At 44.6% G+C, this 19,346-nt stretch overlaps 1 protein-coding gene and 1 non-coding gene across 5 annotated transcripts in view; one reads left to right on the forward strand and one right to left on the reverse strand.

Moving 5' to 3' along the window:
* Nucleotides 1–19,346, reverse strand: part of NLGN4X (neuroligin 4 X-linked) — a 294,089-nt gene that overhangs the window by 72,145 nt on the left and 202,598 nt on the right. The gene's annotated exons all lie outside the window — the stretch shown is intronic.
* On the forward strand, nucleotides 14,717–14,792 carry TRNAI-GAU (transfer RNA isoleucine (anticodon GAU)). Its single transcript has one exon. It is a non-coding gene; the product is annotated as a tRNA-Ile (tRNA).

Here is a 19,346-nt window from a genome sequence, read left to right on the forward strand (position 1 = left end):
GCCCATGTTGTACCACTGAGCCAACCGGCCAGGGCCCCAAGATACACTTTAATAGCTTAAAATTGGTTAAACTCTTTAACGCAACATTTCAAACTATATATAAATGTAAAATGTAGGTACATGGTCCAATCTCTCAGTCAAAGATGCATGAGGAGTCTTTTAACTGAGTTGTAGAATTTAATAAGTGTTTGGAAGCCACTGAAATGCCCACAGTGCCAGGCTGGTCAGTGAATCACATCAAGTTCGCCCACCAGACTCGCATGCGGTCTGCCCCAAAATGCGGTCGACCCACACCTCAAAGTGGACAAACTCAACTTTGTGTCACGAAGTAGGATAGCAAAATTTAAAGGTTGGCATCTTGCACGGCCATTTGAACGCTGTTTAGACATAAGTATATCCACAGGATACTCTAAACCAGGGGTCCCCAAACTACGGCCCACGGGCTGCATGCGGCCCCCTGAGGCCATTTATCTGGCCCTCGACACACTTCCGGAAGGGGCACCTGTTTCATTAGTGGTCAGTGAGAGGAGCACATTGACCATCCCATTAGCCAAAAGCAGGCCCATAGTTCCCATTGAAATACTGGTTAGTTTGTTGATTTAAATTTGCTTGTTCTTTATTTTAAATATTGTAGTTGTTCCCATTTTGTTTTATTTACTTTAAAATAAGATATGTGCAGTGTGCGTAGGGATTTGTTCATAGTTTTTTTTATAGTCCGGCCCTCCAATGGTCTGAGGGACAGTGAACTGAGACAGCGCTGGTCCCCTGTGTAAAAAGTTTGGGGACCCCTGCTCTAAACAAACAAACAAAAAGTGGTGGATTCCGGGAGATCTGAACAAAGATGTGCTGAGGTGCAGGCAGAGGTTAGATTGTATGATCTTTGATTCCATAATCAGTCGCAATTTACCTTTCCAGAATAAAAAAAAATGAACAGTTAAATAAAAAAATAGGGCCCTGGCCGGTTGGCTCAGTGGTAGAGCGTCGGCCTGGCGTGCAGAAGTCCCGGGTTCGATTCCCGGCCAGGGCACACAGGAGAAGCACCCATCTGCTTCTCCACCCCTCCCCCTCTCCTTCCTCTCTGTCTCTCTCTTCCCCTCCCGCAGCCAAGGCTCCATTGGAGCAAAGATGGCCCGGGCGCTGGGGATGGCTCCGTGGCCTCTGCCTCAGGCGCTAGAGTGGCTCTGGTCCCAACAGAGCATTGCCCCCTGGTGGGCATGCCGGGTGGATCCTGGTCGGGTGCATGCGTGAATCTGTCTGACTGCCTCCCCGTTTCCAACTTCAGGAAAAAAAAAATACAAAAAAAAAAAAAAAATAGGTCAGGTCTGGATACCTGAGACGTATTTATGGAGGTAGCAAAAGAGGCAAGCTTGAGAAATAGACTATTAAAAAAAAAACAAAAAACGACAAGTTAGCTTTCCAACCAAAGTCAAGAAATGAGGGCACAGTGTGGTTTGGAAGATTCAAGAGGCCATGAGAAAAGGAGAGAAGAGAAACCGTGCATTTCCAGAAAAAGCAAACCCAAGAGTTCTCTCCTTCCCAAAATCATATTGACTGAAATAACGATTTTGATTCTTTGCAGGATATAGTGGGTCAAGAGTTAAACAGTTAAGCTGAGTGGGTGACAATTTAAATGCAGTGGAGGGGGGAAAGTTGATTTTGTTTTGTTGTTTTTTTTTTGTGAGGACAGACCAGCTATGAATATAAATTTCTTGGAATCGTGCAAGGATGTTCTGCAAAATTCATTTATTATTAGTGAATAAAAAAATGTAGATGCCTTTTATCATTCTAACTGAGCCATCTTGGTCCGACTCAGCGTCACACACAATGCTTTACGAAGCCTAAATATAATTTTAGTTCTAGCCTATAAACTGCTAGACAGAACAGAAACTATTGTATGCTAAAAGAAAAAGCTTCTTCTTATTCTTAATTGAATTTTTTGTTTGTTTGTTTGTTTGTTTAGCTTAGGACAAGAGTCCAACAGAAGATAAAACAAGGGCTTCCAAACTGTAGGGTTTCTTTCTTTTTTTTTTTCTTCCCTCTTTTTCATTCTGACAATACCCAGGCACCACGCCAACTCGACCCACTCTTTATGAAGCCTCAGAATGAAACGTCCCTTCTGGGAAGGTCTCCTGGCGGAAGAAAGACGGACGGGCATTTGAAAGCACCGGCAAAGACGAAGGAACAATTATGGGTGACGGCACAATTTCACAGCAAGGGGCTCCTTCTCTTAGGCATCCCTAATTAGTACCAAGTTTTCAACAAACACCCAGTCTCCTTTTACGATACCGCATTTTTAACTCGCAAACGGGTGCAACTATCCATCAGGTAGACGCAAATGGACAGTCTGGCTTTGTTGCCAGAGGACACCACCCTTGGGAACGGAAGACCAACAACTGTGACGGCTGAGGTAGGAACCTTCTAGCAAAATGAGTAAACACGAGAAAAGTTAGATGGGCTATGGTCAACAAGATAGAGAGTTTGGCCCTGGATGGTTGGCTCAGTGGTACAGCGTCGTCCTGGTGTGCAGGAGTCCCAGGTTCGATTCCCGGCCAGGGCACACAGGAGAAGCGCCCATCTCCTTCTCCACCCCTCCCCCTCTCCTTCCTCTCTGTCTCTCTCTTCCCCTTCTGCAGCCGAGGCTCCATTGGAGCAAAGTTTGCCCGGGCGCTGAGGATGGCTCTGTGGCCTCTGCCCCAGGCGCTAGAGTGGCTCTGGATGCAACAGAGCAACGCCCCAGATGGGCAGAGCGTCGCCCCCTGGTGGGCATGCCGGGTGGATCCCGATCGGGCGCATGCGGGAGTCTGTCTGACTGCCTCCCCGTTTCCAGCTTCAAAAAAATACAAAAAAAAAAAAAAAAAAGGACAGGTAGTAGCAAGTGTTGGACAGGCTATGGAGAAAAAGAAACTGTCATCCACTGCTGGTGGGGATATAAAGTAGTACAACCATTATGGAAGAAATTATGGTGGTTCCTCAAAAAATTAAGAATAGAACTACCACATGACCCAGCAATCCCTCTACTGGGTATATACCCCCAAAACTGAAAAACAGTGGTACGTAAAGACACATGCAGCCCCATGTTCATCGCAGCATTGTTCACAGTGCCCAAGACATGGAAACAACGAAAAAGTCCTTTAATAGGTGACTGGATAAAGATGATGTGGTCCATATAGACTATGGAATACTACTCAGCCATAAGAAATGATGACATCGGATCATTGAGAACCACATGGATGGACCTTGAGAACATTATACAGCGTGAAATAAGTAAATCAGAAAAAAAACTAAGAACTATATGATTCCATACATAGGTGGGACATGAAAATGAGACTCATGATTATAGATAAAAGTGGTTACAGTGGTTACAAAGGGTAGGGCTTGTAGCAGAATGGGGCAGGGGGAGGGGAGCAAAGAGGGACAGATTTACGGTGACAGAAAACGATTTAACTCTGGGTGGCGGGCACAGGACACCGTCAACAGTTCAAATTGCGACGGAGATGTTTACCCGAAACCGACGAATTCTTAACTGATCCGCATCGCCCCATTCAAGGTCATTTTCTAAATAAAATCAATAAGAAAAAAAAAAGAAAACTATCAAGCTTGAGTTTATTCCGTGATTGTAGGGCAGAGAAATTTCGGATGCTCACGACGGGAAAGGTATCTCTCTTCTGCCCGTCGTCTCCTGCTGTGAAATCGCTAAACTAGTTTTCCTTTTTCCTGAGAGGGAGGAAGGCACAGTGGAGACGCTTCCCCTTCTGTTCAAGTGGTTTTTCTCCTCTGCTCTTGCTCTCAAAACAGAAATACACGGGCCCCTTTCACCGCCGGTCGGCTTAAATCAGTGGTTCCCCAGCCTTTTTTTTTGGGCCACGGGCCGGTTTAATGTCAGAAAATATTTTCACGGACCGGCCTTGAGGGTGGGACGGATAAATGTATCACGTGACCGAGACAAGCGTCAAAAATTAGTCTTGGATGTGACAGAGGGAATCTGGTCATTTTTAAAAAAGAAAATATCGTTCAGACTTAAATATAAATAAAACGGAAATAATGAAAGTGAGTTATTCTTTCTCTGTGGACCGGTACCAAATGGCCCGCGGACCCGGTACCGGTCCGTGGCCCCGGGGGTTGGGGACCACTGGCTTAGACAACAGCGTCTCAACATAGAACAGAGGACCTCCAATCTCAACACTATTTTTAGATGTCACACATGATTTTGCTTTGGAAGATCATTCATCTATTTAGGGTTTTTTTTTTAGTTTTATTATTATTATTATTATTATTCATTTTAGAGAGGAGAGGGAGAGAGAGTGAGGAGAGACAGAGAGAGAGAAGGGGGGGAGGAGCTGGAAGCATCAACTCCCATATGTGCCTTGTCCAGGCAAGCCCAGGGTTTCGAACCGGCGACCTCAGCATTTCCAGGTCGACGCTTTATCCACTGCGCCACCACAGGTCAGGCCTATTTAGGGTTTTTGATGCTAAGACTCACAGCCTTTCACTTAAATCCGTTCACGCTCCCTGGCTCTCTGTTTATATGGAAACAGGCGCTGTGGTAGAAATGTTCTGATTCTGTGATTTGCTGAGATTTCATAAAACTTCTAAAGGTCTCCCACTGGCCTATTGAGTATTTTTTTTTAAACGTGTGTGACAGTCTAGCCTCATGTCTTCCTCACGAAAATGAAGAATCTTTGTAAATAAGGCTCTGAACCCATGTCAGCGAAGAAGTCTTCAATGAACACGTGTATATATATCTGGATCTCTAAAATAATTTCAATAAATAACTCCGATAATCAATATACTATGAACATATGCTATATGGTGTGTGTTTTTTTCTTGGGGGGGGGCGTGCTTTGTAAAAAGTGCTAATAAAATAGAAAAACGGCTACGGAAAATGAACACATCTTGGCCCGGAAAAAAGACACTTAGTATTCAAGAATAGCACTAAGGAATCGCTACGTTGTTGTAACAGTTGATGTTACATAACGTTAGGCTAAAAAAACAGCCACTTGTTAAAATGTAATTTTAGTCATGTAAAAATATAGAAGAAATTCTTTCGTTGAAGCTGCAGTTTCTTCTCTGGATTCCATGGGACTGAGACCAAATTCCGGATGATTTTTGTTATATTGGCAAGTCAAGGAAGTGGCAGTTTGGGGGTGTTGTCTAAGGACATGTAGTCGGCGGAGTTCAGAAGCGCTGCTCATTATGTTACAGGATGGAACACAAGGAGTTCTCCATTCCAAGCCACCCACGGTGCCAAGGTTCACAAATATAGGTAGATGTGGTTCAAGGGACGGGAGAGCCTTCGCAGCAGGCATGTCACTCACTGGTGGTGGCTTACTTAACGTGAGTCCTGCCGCCAGACAGATAGTGTGACCCAAGCCTGTTCTGCCGGAAGACCAGAGTCCAGGAAAGTCTCTTCTGTCTCAGTCTGTTCGGGTTGCTGTAACTCAGGGGTCGGGAAGCTTTTTGGCTGAGAGAGCCGTGAACGCCACAGATTTTAAAATGTCATTCCGTGAGAGCCATACAACGACAACCTGTGGACGTGATCCATTATCCAATAAAAATGTTGGTGTTGTCCCGGAGGACAGCTGTGATTGGCTCCAGCCACCCGCAACCATGAACGTGAACGGTAGGAAATGAATGGATTGTAACACATGAGAATGTTTTACACTTTTAACGTTATTATTTTTTTTATTAAAGATTGGTCTGCGAGCCAGAGGCAGCCATCCAAAGAGCCACATCTGGCTCATAAGCCAGAGGTTCCCGACCCCTGCTATAACTGAATATGACAGACTGAGTGGCGTATGCTTAACAAAAACAGTTGTTTCTCACCCTTTGCAGGCTGCAAATCACAGACCAAGGTCTCCGCCTATTGGATGTCTGGTCAGGACCGCTGTACAAGTTCACTGCTCTCCTGCCTGTATCCACCGTGGTGGATGGAGCCAGGGTGTTCTCTGTGGTCTCTTATAAGGGCACTAATCTTATTCACGAGGGCTCCACCCTCATGACTAATCGCCCTTCTGAGGAACCACCTCTTAACACCATCACACTGGAGTTCAAATTTCAGCGTATGGAATTTGGGGGTGGGAGGGACACAAACCTTCTACCTGTAACACCTGGCAAGTTCTTCCTGCAAGAAGCATTTGTATTCTACATGTCAGGATCATAAGTTAAAACTTGAGTAAATACATGCCAGGCAGAAAAAGGAGGGGAGGGGCACAAAGAAAACCAGATAGAACGTGACGGAAGACAATTTGACTTTGGGTGATGAAAATGCAGCATAATCAAATGTCAAAATAATCTGGAGATGTTTTCTCTGAACCTATGTACCCCGATTTATCAATGTCACCCCATTGAAATTAATAAAAAAATAATAACTTAAAAAATATTAAAAAGAAAGAAAGAAAAGGAATTGAAGACACATAATGCCAGGATGGACAGATTATTTAGTTGATTTAGCCATTGTTTTCCCAAAATATTTTTGTTCGTGGAAATTTTACGAGGCACCTAACCTTGTTTATCACCCGGATGGACACTAAGTGGCTCTCTTTTCTCTTTGGATCAACTCTCTTTTGTTTTAAAAAAAATCCCCCCCCCCAAAAAATAAAAAATTAGTCCAAAATAAGAAATGGGACCTTGAATCAGAGATAATGAGCGTTCTTGTGTAATTTATGTTAGGCACACCAAAACCCAGAATTAAGAGGCAAAGCAGAGATTTCACCAAATTCTACTTATTGTTTAATTATTGTTATAATTGTCTAATTATTGTTTTTCTTTTTTTTGTATTTTTCTGAAGTTGGAAACGGGGAGGAAGTCAGACAGACTCTCGCATGCGCCCGACCGGGATCCACACGGCATGCCCACCAGGGGGCGATGCTCTGCCCATCTGGGGCATCGCTCTGTTGCAACCAGAGCCATTCTAGCACCTGAGGTAGAGGCCATGGAGCCATCCTCAGCGCCTGGGCCAACTTTGCTCCAATGGAGCCTCGGCTGCGGGAGGGGAAGAGAGAGAAAGGAGAGGGGGAGGGGTGGAGAAGCAGATGGGCGCCTCTCTTGTGTGCCCTGGACGGGATTCGAACCCAGGACTCCTGCACGCCAGTCCGATGCTCTACCACTGAGCCAACCGGCCAGGGCTACTAATTATTTTTTATCTAATTCAATCTGAGTTTCTTTTTACTGTTCAGGACAAATGTGTATCTTAACAATATTGAGTCACCCATGAGTGTTCCCATGAACAGGATATAGATAGATAGATGAGAGAGAGAGAGAGAGAGAGAGAGAGAGAGAGAGAGAGAGAGAGGAGAGAGAGACAGACAACAGATAGATGTTTTCTCCAGTAGCATAGTTTTCAATGCAGCAACTGTTCATGTTTCTTTTGTACATAGATAATACTTCACATCCCAAGAAACTGTTCTGTGAAGCACTGGAAATACATGGATGACACCAAGAGAATGAGCCTAATTATCCGTGACAGATGGTTACACAGTGTCGTCATATGAGACTTCCCTGAGAAATACAGGCGTGTTGGAATGTGTCCCTTTCTCAAGTATTTAACTTTCTGACCACATCTTTGTTTCCTGGGGTTTTTTTTGCGCTAGTTTAGAAGTTTTATATGTCTGTGTGTGAATGTGGTGTGTTGTACTTCTGCTGAGCTGAAATTCACTACTATTGAAACATTCCTGCCCTGGTCAGATAGCTCTGTGTTCTAGAGCATTGTCCTGAAGTACAGAGGTTGCTGGTTTGATCCCCAGTCAGGGCACATACAAGAATAGATCAATGTTCCTGTCTCTCTCTCTCTCTCCTTCCTTCCCTCCATCCCTTCCTCTCTCTCTCTAAAATCAATAAATAAAAACAAAAAATATAAAGCAAACTCCATACTGAAAATTTTAAAAGTTGGTTTGCCTTAAGAATAAGGCAACTAAATTTTAAAAGTGTTACAAGGCAGAGAGTCAGTTATTCAAGATGATCACTATATAAAAGCTTGATTTGCCTTTCTGGAAAAAAAAAATTATTTATTTCACTCTCCCAAGAAATGGTAATTTTGGCATAAAGTAGCCCCTTCTTCTTCTGCCCTGTGGTTGGAATTCCGACATAAATTCACTGCGGTGGGGACCGATCAGCCCGTCAATAATCACAAGGACACTTACTTATCGAATAATGATGATACACAAAGACACTTGCCGAGTCCTTAAGAGTAACTGGCTCATTTATTCCTCACAGCAACTCTGCACAGTGGCTATTATTAGCGCCACGTGACGAATTTCGCTCAGACATACTTATGAGGGACCAGCCATCACACCACCATCAATAAATATTTCAGGTCGATGATCTTACACAACACTACGCAAATAATAAATGAGAGCTTTCTGACGAGAAGCATTTCAATATCTGAATTCTCAGCGGCAGGCTGGCTTGAGTCATTTCTATTTAAAAACTCACGGGGTTGTTGATCGCCACGCCGACCCTTTTTCCATCGCGCATTTTGAAATATCAAGCACTCTTAAATAAACACACACACACACACACACACAAATAGCCAAAGTCATACTTCCGAAAAAACACTGCAATATTGTTTGAGAAGATGAAGAGACGCTTCTGAAAGGCCAAGAGCGTGAGTCAGGGTGTCACAGAGACGTGGTAATAAAAATATCTTCTTGGCCGTCACTCCGGCGGAAACATCCACCCTAATGAAAATGCAAGTTGCATGTGCTGTCTTGTTTAAATGATGATGAAGTCTCTGAAATCTCTTTGAAGCCGCAGTTGTTCGGTATCAGACGGCTGGCCTATTTGACATCTTAAAGTAACATTATGGGCCCTGGCCGGTTGGCTCAGTGGTAGAGCGTCGGCCTGGCGTACAGAGGTCCTGGGTTCGATTCCCGGCCAGGGCACACAGGAGAAGCGCCCATCTGCTTCTCCACCCCTCCCCCTCTCCTTCCTCTCTGTCTCTCTCTTCCCCTCCCGCAGCCGAGGCTCCATCGGAGCAAAGATGGCCCGGGCGCTGGGGATGGCTCCTTGGCCTCTGCCCCAGGCGCTAGAGTGGCTCTGGTCGCAGCAGAGCGATGCCCCGGAGGGGCAGAGCATCGCCCCCTGGTGGGCGTGCTGGGTGGATCCCGGTCGGGCGCATGCGGGAGTCTGTCTGACTATCTCTCCCCATTTCCAGCTTCAGAAAAATACAAAAAATAAAAATAAAAAAAAATAAAGTAACATTATGATTCTCTGATTTCTGAATGGCCCCCGAAGAAACTCTAACGCTCGCTTGTACGATATTTTACATGATCTCTACAGACGGCTGTCTTGTCTCTTACCGTCTCCTTTTCCAGGATAAATTATTCAGGCGAACCCCGCCTACGAAGGACCCAGGGAAATCGGCCTGACGACAGAAATCCGAAGACGGAATTTAATGCGGAAGATGGTTCTTTAGGAGTGACAGCAGCAAAACGGAGGAGAGAAAAGGTGAGTCATGTCGGCCGACCAGGAAGACAGCCGGCACACACACTCGGAGTAGTTTTTCGCCCTGGGGCATTTTCCGTTCGGGAAGTAATTTCTACGCAAAGGGGGACAATGTCCGCCCTTAGCCTCTGCCTCCACGCAAGCTGTGCTGTCTGATAAATCTCCTCAAACACAGCCTGACCAGGCGGTGGCGCAGTGGATAGAGCATCGGGCTAGGATGCGGAAGGACCCAGGTTCGAGACCCCGAGGTCGCCAGCTTGAGCGCGGGCTCATCTGGTTTGAGCAAAAGCTCACCAGCTTGGAACCAAGGTCGCTGGCTTGAGCAAGGGGGGTTACTCAGTCTGCTGAAGGCCAGCGGTCAAGGCACATATGAGAAAGCAATCAATGAACAACTAAGATGTTGTAACAAAAAACTGATGATTGATGCTTCTCATCTCTCTCTGTTCCTGTCTGTCCCTATCTATCCGTCTCTCTGACTCTCAATCTGTCCCTGTAAAAAAAAAAAAAAAAAAAAAAAATCTCCTCAGACACATTAATCTCCCCATAAGTGTCACCTCCAGGACAAGCAAGAGACAGAAGTGACATCAGGCTTGCGGACACTTGCGTTCCATTTCCACAACATTTAAGCCACTCAGAGAAGAGCACAGGTCTAGTTCGATAAGCCAACACTACACAGTAAGTGCTCAGAGGCCATGTGCCCTGGAGGAAGTTGGCGTTCACCCAGGTAGCGATGTAGGACTATAAAGAACTCCTTTCCAAACACCAGGACCAGCTCACAAAGTTGACCAGGCACATAAACCAGCAAACAACAAAAAAAAACACACAAGAAGCCACTGGTCAGACCCCAGCAGAACTGTCACCAGAAAAACACCCTCCCCTCCCCAAATCTTTAAGAAAGTATAATAATGTCACATATATATAAAAACCTAATTTTTTTTTTTTTTAGAAGAACGTTCAAAGAACTTGAAGAAACTGAGAATTTCTGCAAGGAGTGAGAAAGGATTAAAAGAAAAGGAATCACAACATCACAGAAGAGCGACCAATCAAGTTCTAGATCAGAGGATTAGAGAAATGGGGGGGGGAATTTCAGAACTAGTAGGTCAGCATAAGAAGAGATTAGATAAGGCTGAAGAAAAATAAGTGATCTTGAGGAGACTAAAAAAAAAGATGAAGAATAAAGAACACTGATTAGAAATCTTGAAGATAGAATGAGAATTTCCAAGATATGCACAATCAGAATACGAAGGCCATGGATGCACTGACCAGTGAGATCAAGAAGCAACAGAGAAAAAACAGACCCAGGGGTGACTGCGGTCATGCTAATATAAGAGGCAGGCTTTAAAATAAGCAGGCGGCAATGCTGAAGGACACATAAAACTGAGAACGAAAAAATGTGAAATTATAAGGAAGAACAGAAACTAGTCTAGAAGAGGCTCTCGCCAGTAGCTCAGTAGATAAAGTGTTTCCACCAGCATATGGACTCCCAATATTCGATTCCTGGACAGGGCACATGGGAGAAGCAACCATCTGCTTCTCTCTCTTTTCACCTCCCATAGCCACTGGCTCAATGGATTTGGCTGTAGCCTTGGGGCCAGGGGCTGAGGATAGCTCCATTGGAGCACATCAGCCTCAGGTGCTAAAAGTAGCTCAGTACTTGAGAATCGGCCCCAGATGGGGTTGCTGGGTAGAACACAGTTGGGGCGCAGGCAGGAGTCTGCCTCACTGACTCCCATCCTCTCACCTAAAACATAAAAGAAAAGAAAGAAAGAAAAGAAAAGAAACTAATCTAGAAGAAAATATGAAACAAACTTATGCATTTTCTGCACGGGTTTAACCACACGTTAAGATACAGAAAAAGGAAAACAAAGTCAAAGACAAGGCTGGAGGAAAAACCATTCAGAGTAAATCCCGACAATACATTTGATAAAAATACAAAAGGAGACATAAATACAGGGTCACAGGGCTACACTCTGAGCTCTACAATGAAAGAGTACCAACCGGAGAGAAGAAAGTACAGTATCGCACATTGGAAGAGGAGGCAATGACTAGGAATTCTCAGCACTTCAGAAAAACACCACTGCGAAAGTGGGGAGCGATGAAAGAATCCTAAAAGGATATAAAAGAACACGGTAGCTATTTGCATCACAGCACACACTTTTGAAAAGTCAAAGGCAAACAATGTTCAAAGCACCCGCATTGTCAAAGGAGAAACTCTTAACCGGACAGCTACATTCTTCTTTGCAGCAACAATAGAAGCCGGAGAGAAAAAGAGGAGGATTTATTTGATGGGGGAAAGAAAATAAGTGCCAATTGAAATACAGCAAGATTATTCTTCCGGAAGGTGGAATAATACAGACATCTGCAGACAAGCGAATAAAGGTTTTTCAACAGCCCACCTGCTCTGAAAAGGTATTTTAGATTGTCATTAGATTTTTATTTTTTAAGGATGATCACATAAAATTATAGGTACAGGGAAAAATGAAGTGATCTAATTGTAGGGAAATCAAAATGAGTGATCAAATTAAATATACAGGCCCTGGCCGGTTGGCTCAGCAGTAGAGCGTTGGCCTGGTGTGCGGGGGATCTGGGTTCGATTCCCGGCCACGGCACATAAGAGAAGCACCCATTTGCTTCTCCACCCCCACCTCCTTCCTCTCTGTCTCTCTCTTCCCCTCCTGCAGCCAAGGCTCCATTGGAGCAAGGATGGCCCGGGCGCTGGGGATAGCTCCTTGGCCTCTGCCCCAGGTGCTAGAGTGGCTCTGGTCACGGCAGAGCATCGCCCCCTGGTGGGCAGAGCGTCGCCCCTGGTGGGTGTGCCGGGTGGATTCCGGTCGGGTGCATGCGGGAGTCTGTCTGACTGTCTCTCCCCGTTTCCAGCTTCAGAAGAATACGAATAAATAAATAAATTAATTAAATATACATATATGCTTTACAGGAGAATCCTAAACACACACACACACACACACACACACACACACACACAAATCAAAAGGTTGTACTAATAGCAAAGTTAGGTGTAGGATGTAGAAACAAAATACACTAAGTGTGTAGCATTTTCAGAGAAGCGGCAATTGTATTAATGTGAGTGAATCTATTAAGGATCAATGTTGTCATTTCCAATTATTCTTCATGAAAAAAAAAACACAGGTAAAGTGAGCTAGTATCTAACATAGTGTGTGTATGGGGCTGGGAGAAGCTCAGGAATGAAATGATTAAATAAAAATAAAAAAAGCAATTAATGAGAAAGTGAGAGAAAAAACAATGAACACAGTGAGCTAACAAAAGCCCAAGTTTGGGATAAATGACAAACACGAATGTGTCAAAAATTAAATGGGGCCCTGGCCGGTTGGCTCAGCGGTAGAGCGTTGGCCTGGCGTGCGGGGGACCTGGGTTCGATTCCCGGCCAGGGCACACAGGAGAAGCGCCCATCTGCTTCTCCACCCCTCCCCCTCTCCTTCCTCTCTGTCTCTCTCTTCCCCTCCCGCAGCAGAGGCTCCATTGGAGCAAAGATGCCCTGGGCGCTGGGGATGGCTCCTTGGCCTCTGCTCCAGGCGCTAGAGTGGCTCTGGTCGCGGCAGAGCGACGTCCCGGAGGGGCAGAGCATCGCCCCCTGAGGGGCAGAGCATCGCCCCCTGGTGGGCAGAGCGTCGCCCCCTGGTGGGCGTGCCAGGTGGATCCCGGTCGGGCGCATGCAGGAGCCTGTCTGACTGTCTCTCCCCGTTTCCAGCTTCAGAAAAATAAAAAAAAAAAGAATCCCCAATTTGGAGGAGAAAGCTAGGCATACCTTGAGCAACATGTATGGGTTTCTATGGACACATCAGAAAAAGAGGAGGCTTGAATATTAATAAAAAAATAGGCTGCTATTTCAAGAAAGCATCACGCAAAAACAGTACCATTGGGAGGAAATAATAGTAATTGATAAAAACAATTCTATCAGCATATTGTGGAGTGAAAAATAAAACCCAAGTTGCTCTGCGGGAAAGTGTGTCTTCAAAGAGATTGAAAGTGTGGAGTTCTCCCGATAAAAGTGAATTTAAAAAAAAAATAGGACACGGCTATATGCTTGCAGACATAGAAAGATAAGAGATTTATTAACTTCTCTCTCGTACTATCTGAAACATTTTCTAAAAGGGAAAGAATTCTAGAAGAAACGTCTAAGATAAGAAAAGGGGCTCAAAAAGAAAAAGTCAACGGGGAAACAGTTGCACTGACTGAGCGTCTGGAAAATATTAAGGAGGAATTAGTCTCACCTTAAGTTACTCAGCTAGGTATAGAGCAAGGCATGACGATGTTCACGGACACACACACACAGCAAGAAATAGGGTTAAGAAATCCCTGAGCCAACTCACAGATGCCCAACCAAGTTCACTTCTATCCTAACATACAAAGTTGTCTTAACATGAAACTATAGAGAAATGTATCCCATATATGTATCTAGAGATGATACAAAGAAATTGTAGATACACATCCTAGAAGGTTAATACAGTAACAAAGTAAAGAAAATAATAAGACCAGCTCATCACAGTGTAAATAAAGAACGATGATAAGAACATCTCTGTACAAAGATTTTACTAAACAAGGAATAGATTTTACTGAAGACAGAATAGATTTTACTGAAGAAGGAAGAGATTTTCATGAACAAGGACCAGAAGTGAATGCCTCTTCCTTTGGTGAAAATTCTCAAGTAAAAATCTTTGGTCGATGGCATTCTAATGGCATTCTAGCTGGTCGCATGTTAGAAGTGTAAAGCCAGAAGGGAAAACCAGAAACGCCCCAAGCTTTGTTTCTCTCTGGCATAGAACCGGTGGCCTCGGTGACTTTGGAAAGGTGAGGAAAATGAACGTGCCTCAGGATGAGAAAAAGAGTCATCAGAGTGGTTTTGACTCACAGATGGTATGAATGGATAGGCAGAAAACTCCAAACCATGGAGGAATTTTATACCTTTCCTGGCCAAAATATTAATATCCAACAAGAAGACTGATCCATTTTAAATTCCACCAGAAACAGTGACAAGCTGGAAGGATTAAAAATAGATAAATATTACGACAGCTCTAGAAACATCACTTTCTACAAACCGAGGGAATAAAATGTAGACAGCGTATCAGAACATTATAAAATACTACTAATGAAGAACCTTTAGTGAATAATTCAGTAAGTGCTGTTTCAATAAGTCACTATATCTGTGACTTGGTCTATTCAATATTGATATATGTCCAATAAACCTGCTCCGGTTAAAAGATTAATTAAATTCTTAATTAAAAAAGCAGACAAATGAGCCCTGGCCAGCTGGCTCAGTGGTAGAGCGTTGGCCTGATGTGCAGGAGTCCCGGGTTCGATTCCCAGCCAGGGCACACAGGAGAAGTGCCCATCTGCTTCTCCACCCCTCCCCCTCTCCTTCCTCTCTGTCTCTCTCTTCCCCTCCAGCAGCCAAGGCTCCACTGGAGCAAAGTTGGCCCAGGTGCTGAGGATGGCTCTGTGGCCTCCGCCTCAGGTGCTAGAATGGCTCTGGTTGCAACGGAGCAACACCCCAGATGGGCAGAGCATCGTCCCCTGGTGGGCATGCTGGATGGATCCCGGTCGGGCGCATGCAGGAGTCTGTCTGACTGCCTCCCAGTTTCCAACTTCAGAAAAATACAAAAAAAAAAAAAAAAGTAGACAAATGTTTGTTTCTGTGCCCCAGGAGAGAGTTTAAAGTGCCAAGTTTCAAAATATACAAAAATGTCAAGTTTCAAAAAAAGCCAAGATTCTCTTAAAAAAGAACAAGAAGAGAAAAATTGTTGATGCCATTTATTGTGAATTATTATAAAAGGTAATGTTTAAGAAAATATGGTATTAATGCAGATTAAAAAAAAAGCCAACAGAAAGAATCAAAAGGTTTTTGTTCAATCATTAAAGCCTATTATCATGAAGCTTTATTCTCTATATAAAAATAAATTGTACTCATTACTCCCGCAATATAAATATATCAACTCTAATACCAAAAACAAAAAAAAATTAAGGCCCTGGCCGGTTGGCTCAGCGGTAGAGCGTCGGCCTGGCGTGCGGGGGACCCGGGTTCGATTCCTGGCCAGGGCACATAGAAGAAGCGCCCATTTGCTTCTCCACTCCCCCCCCCTTCCTCTCTGTCTCTCTCTTCCCCTCCCTCAGCAAGGCTCCATTGGAGCAAAGATGGCCCAGGCGCTGGGGATGGCTCCTCGGCCTATGCCCCAGGCGCTAGAGTGGCTCTGGTCTCGGCAGAGCAACGCCCCGGAGGGGCAGAGCATCGCCCCCTGGTGGGCCGAGCATCGGCCCTGGTGGGCGTGCCGGGAGGATCCCGGTCGGGCGCATGCGGGAGTCTGTCTGACTGTCTCTCCCCGTTTCCAGCTTCAGAAAAATACAAAAAAAAAATAATAATTTTTCTGAAAATACTGTAGAAAAGTAGACTCGTATCTTCGGGTAGGAAACGTCTTAAACAAAATTCTAAAGCACTCATCTTAAAGAAAATTATGGTGGGGTGAGTTAAGTAAGTTTATCAGCTTCAGCTCATGAAAAAAAACAACAACCATTAAATACAGCGAATGACAAGCCAGAAGATAGAGATGTTTGTCACATATGAAATTGGTGAAGCACTCTACACAAAATAAATTGCTAAGAAAATGATAGAGAACCCCATAGGAATAGTCAGGAAACCAAGACTCCTCTTCACACAGGACATACAAAAAAGGAGATTAGTGAAAATTGGAGCCCAGCTAAATGTCCACTGAGCTATCTATTTATTTATAGCAAAAGGTCCCTAAAATCTGGTTCTGTCCAAAATGTCTATGCTTAGAAAGTACCCCTGGGTTCAAAGAGCCCAGGACATTTGTTTATACATTTGGTTTAGAGGATTAATACATGAAAAAATATCACCACAGCCTGACCTGTGGTGGCGCAGTGGATAAAGCATTGACCTGGAAATGCTGAGGTCGCCGGTTCGAAACCCTGGGCTTGCCCAGTCAAGGCACATATGGGAGTTGATACTTCCAGCTCCTCCCCCCTTCTCTCTCTCTGTCTCTCTCTCTTCTCTCTCTCTCTGTCTCTCTCTTCTCTCTAAACACAAATAAATAAATAATAAAATTTTAAAAAATGGAAAAAAAAATATGACCATGACCGAATTTCTCCAATGGACATTTTGGATGGGACCCAATCTGACCAAAACATAATATCAAGGACATTTTAGCTTGGAGCAAATGTGTCCATAGACAGGACCGAGTATTTTGCAAGAACAAGCGGCCAGCAAATATTAAAAAACCTTAAGAAACATAAAGTTAAAACCAACTCCCCCCTCAAAAAAAACCTATGAGTTTTCAGGTATACCCACTAGATTGGCAAAAAAAAAAATAGAAATACTGACAAATGTGGGTGCAGTTACTTCTACGCTGCTACAAATATTTATTCCCACGGGGTTGTAAAAAGCTAGGTCTTATCGAAATTAAACTTAAGCCAGAAATTCTATGCTGCAGAGACGACTCAGAAAACCCATCCTGATGAAATAAAAATAGGAGGCTACATTTCCGAGAATGGTTAAGAATAGGGGTCCCCAAACTTTTTACACAGGGGGCCAGTTCACTGTCCCTCAGACCGTTGGAGGGCCGGACTATAAAAAAAAAACTATGAACAAATTCCTATGCACACTGCACATATCTTATTTTAAAGTAAAAAAAAAAAACAGGAACAAATACAATATTTAAAATAAAGAACAAGTAAATTTAAATCAACAAACTGACCAGTATTTCAATGAGAACTATGCTCCTCTCACTGACCACCAATGAAAGAGGTGCCCCTTCCGGAAGTGTGGCGGGGGGCCAGATAAATGGCCTCAGGGGGCCGCATGTGGCCCGCGGGCCGTAGTTTGGGGACCCCTGGTTAAGAACATCAAAGTTTGCAATAACAGACCAGGCTGGAAATAACACACATATTTACTTAACAATCAAATAAACAGAGACGTTCTGATAGACCCACGCAATGAAATAGTGCATAAGGATTAAAATGGGTGGAATTATTTAAAAAAAAAACAAACAAAAACACAAAACTGCGCATGAAAAGAACCAATCAGAAAAAAAGACAAGGTCCCATTCATAGATATCGTCCCCAAACAAGAAGCACTTCGCGGTGGTGTTTGCAGACGCCCACATTAGTGGGGGACACTGTAAAAGGAACAAGGACCGTTTTGCATAAATGTCAGAATGACACGAAAAATGAGAGGTGTTTCCAGGAGACGGCAACCTTCTATTGGCGGCCCCCTCTTGGGGAGCAGAGAAACAGGTGCTCGATGTGGTGACGCTGCGTCGAACGCAGACGCTGGGTGAACTTTTCGTTCCACGCACTGTACTCGCCAGCACGGTGATTTTATTTTGAGATTGGTGTGAAGCTAATTGCAGCCTCCACGTTGACAGATTTACCTTCGGTATCTCCTGTGGTATGCACTCCCGAGGGTGCCAGGCTTTGTAGCTTCTGACGGCGAGCTTTAAATTGTCTGTCTTAATTAACCATGCAGCAAAATACCATTGGAAGGCAGGCATGGCACTGGAGAGCTATTTCGCTGGGGGCGGGGGGGGGGGGCGGGGAAGAGAAGAGGCAACCCCCCCCAACCAACATCTGGAGCAGGGGCAGTCAACCTTTTGATACCTACCGCCTACTTTTGTATCTCTGTTAGTAGTAACATTTTCTCACCGCCCACCTGTTCCACAGTCATGGTGATTCATAAAGTAGGGAAGTCACTTTACTTTATAAAATTTTATACAGCAGAGTGACAGCAAGTTTTAAAGCATAGAATCATAATTACTCAGCAAGTACTTTATGTTGGATTTTCGCTAAGTTTGGTAGAATCGATCTTTATAAAACAACTGACTATAGTTAAATCTATCTTTTTATGTATACTTTGCTTGCTCCGCTACTGCCCACTGTGAAAGCCAGAACGCCCACTCGTGGGCGGTAGGGACCAGGTTGACCGCCACTGGTCTAGATGATCATGAAAGTTTTGGGGAAAGGCCCGTGTAACTTCCCACCCCAGTGCCTTCAGGAAACGCTATGTCTGCACATTTTCCTAGAAGACCAGCAGCTAACTTGGGAGCCTCGAGTCTACTTACAACCCGTGTCAAACTTCACAGAAACGGAGTTGTCCGACCAACACCCCGGGTGCGGACATGTCTGCGTGCACGCCAGTTGATCAGGACTTGTGAAACTCCCACAATGATAGCTCCTATCTGTTTAGCCCTTTGTCTATTTTTTTAATTGATTTTTAGAGAGAGGCGGCAGAGGAGTGAGAGAGAGAGAGAGAGAGAGAGAGAGAGAGAGAGAGAGAGAGAGTTGAGGAGAAGCAGGAAGCATCAACTCATAGTAGTTGCTTCTTGAATCTGCCTTGACTGGGCAAGCCCGCGGTTTTGAACCGGCGACCTCGGCGTTGCAGGTTGACGCTTTACCCTGGGTGCCACCGCAGGTCAGGCAAAGAAGGTGGAGCCTGCCATCCTGCGTGGCTAGCTGCATTGCTTACCGGCAGCTCCGTCACTGGACAAAGTGACTTTGCAGATACACTGAAGAGTTGGGGAGCTGTCTCATTCAACAGACGTGTACAAGGTGAGGCTACCACCCAAACTTTCTAAAAATAAACCTGTGGGGGTCTTAGACTCCAACTGATGCCATCCCCCTGTGTACGTGGGGGGGGGGGCGTCTGTGAGACAATACTTTTGTTTTCCTAGCTCCGATGTGCCCTCCGCGTCCGCCGAGTCCAGCCTGCCTTTATTTATACCTGGACCTTGCTTCTGAATTAAAATTGCATCAAGAAATGCGGTCGCCGACCTTACTCAGCAGAACTTTGCCGGCTCCCCGCAGAAATCCCTTCTGAGGGGTTAGAGTACGGCTTCCCAGCCAGACATTGAAAATAAATG

This window comes from Saccopteryx leptura, chromosome X, assembly GCF_036850995.1.
Source record: "Saccopteryx leptura isolate mSacLep1 chromosome X, mSacLep1_pri_phased_curated, whole genome shotgun sequence".
Lineage (NCBI taxonomy): Eukaryota > Metazoa > Chordata > Mammalia > Chiroptera > Emballonuridae > Saccopteryx > Saccopteryx leptura.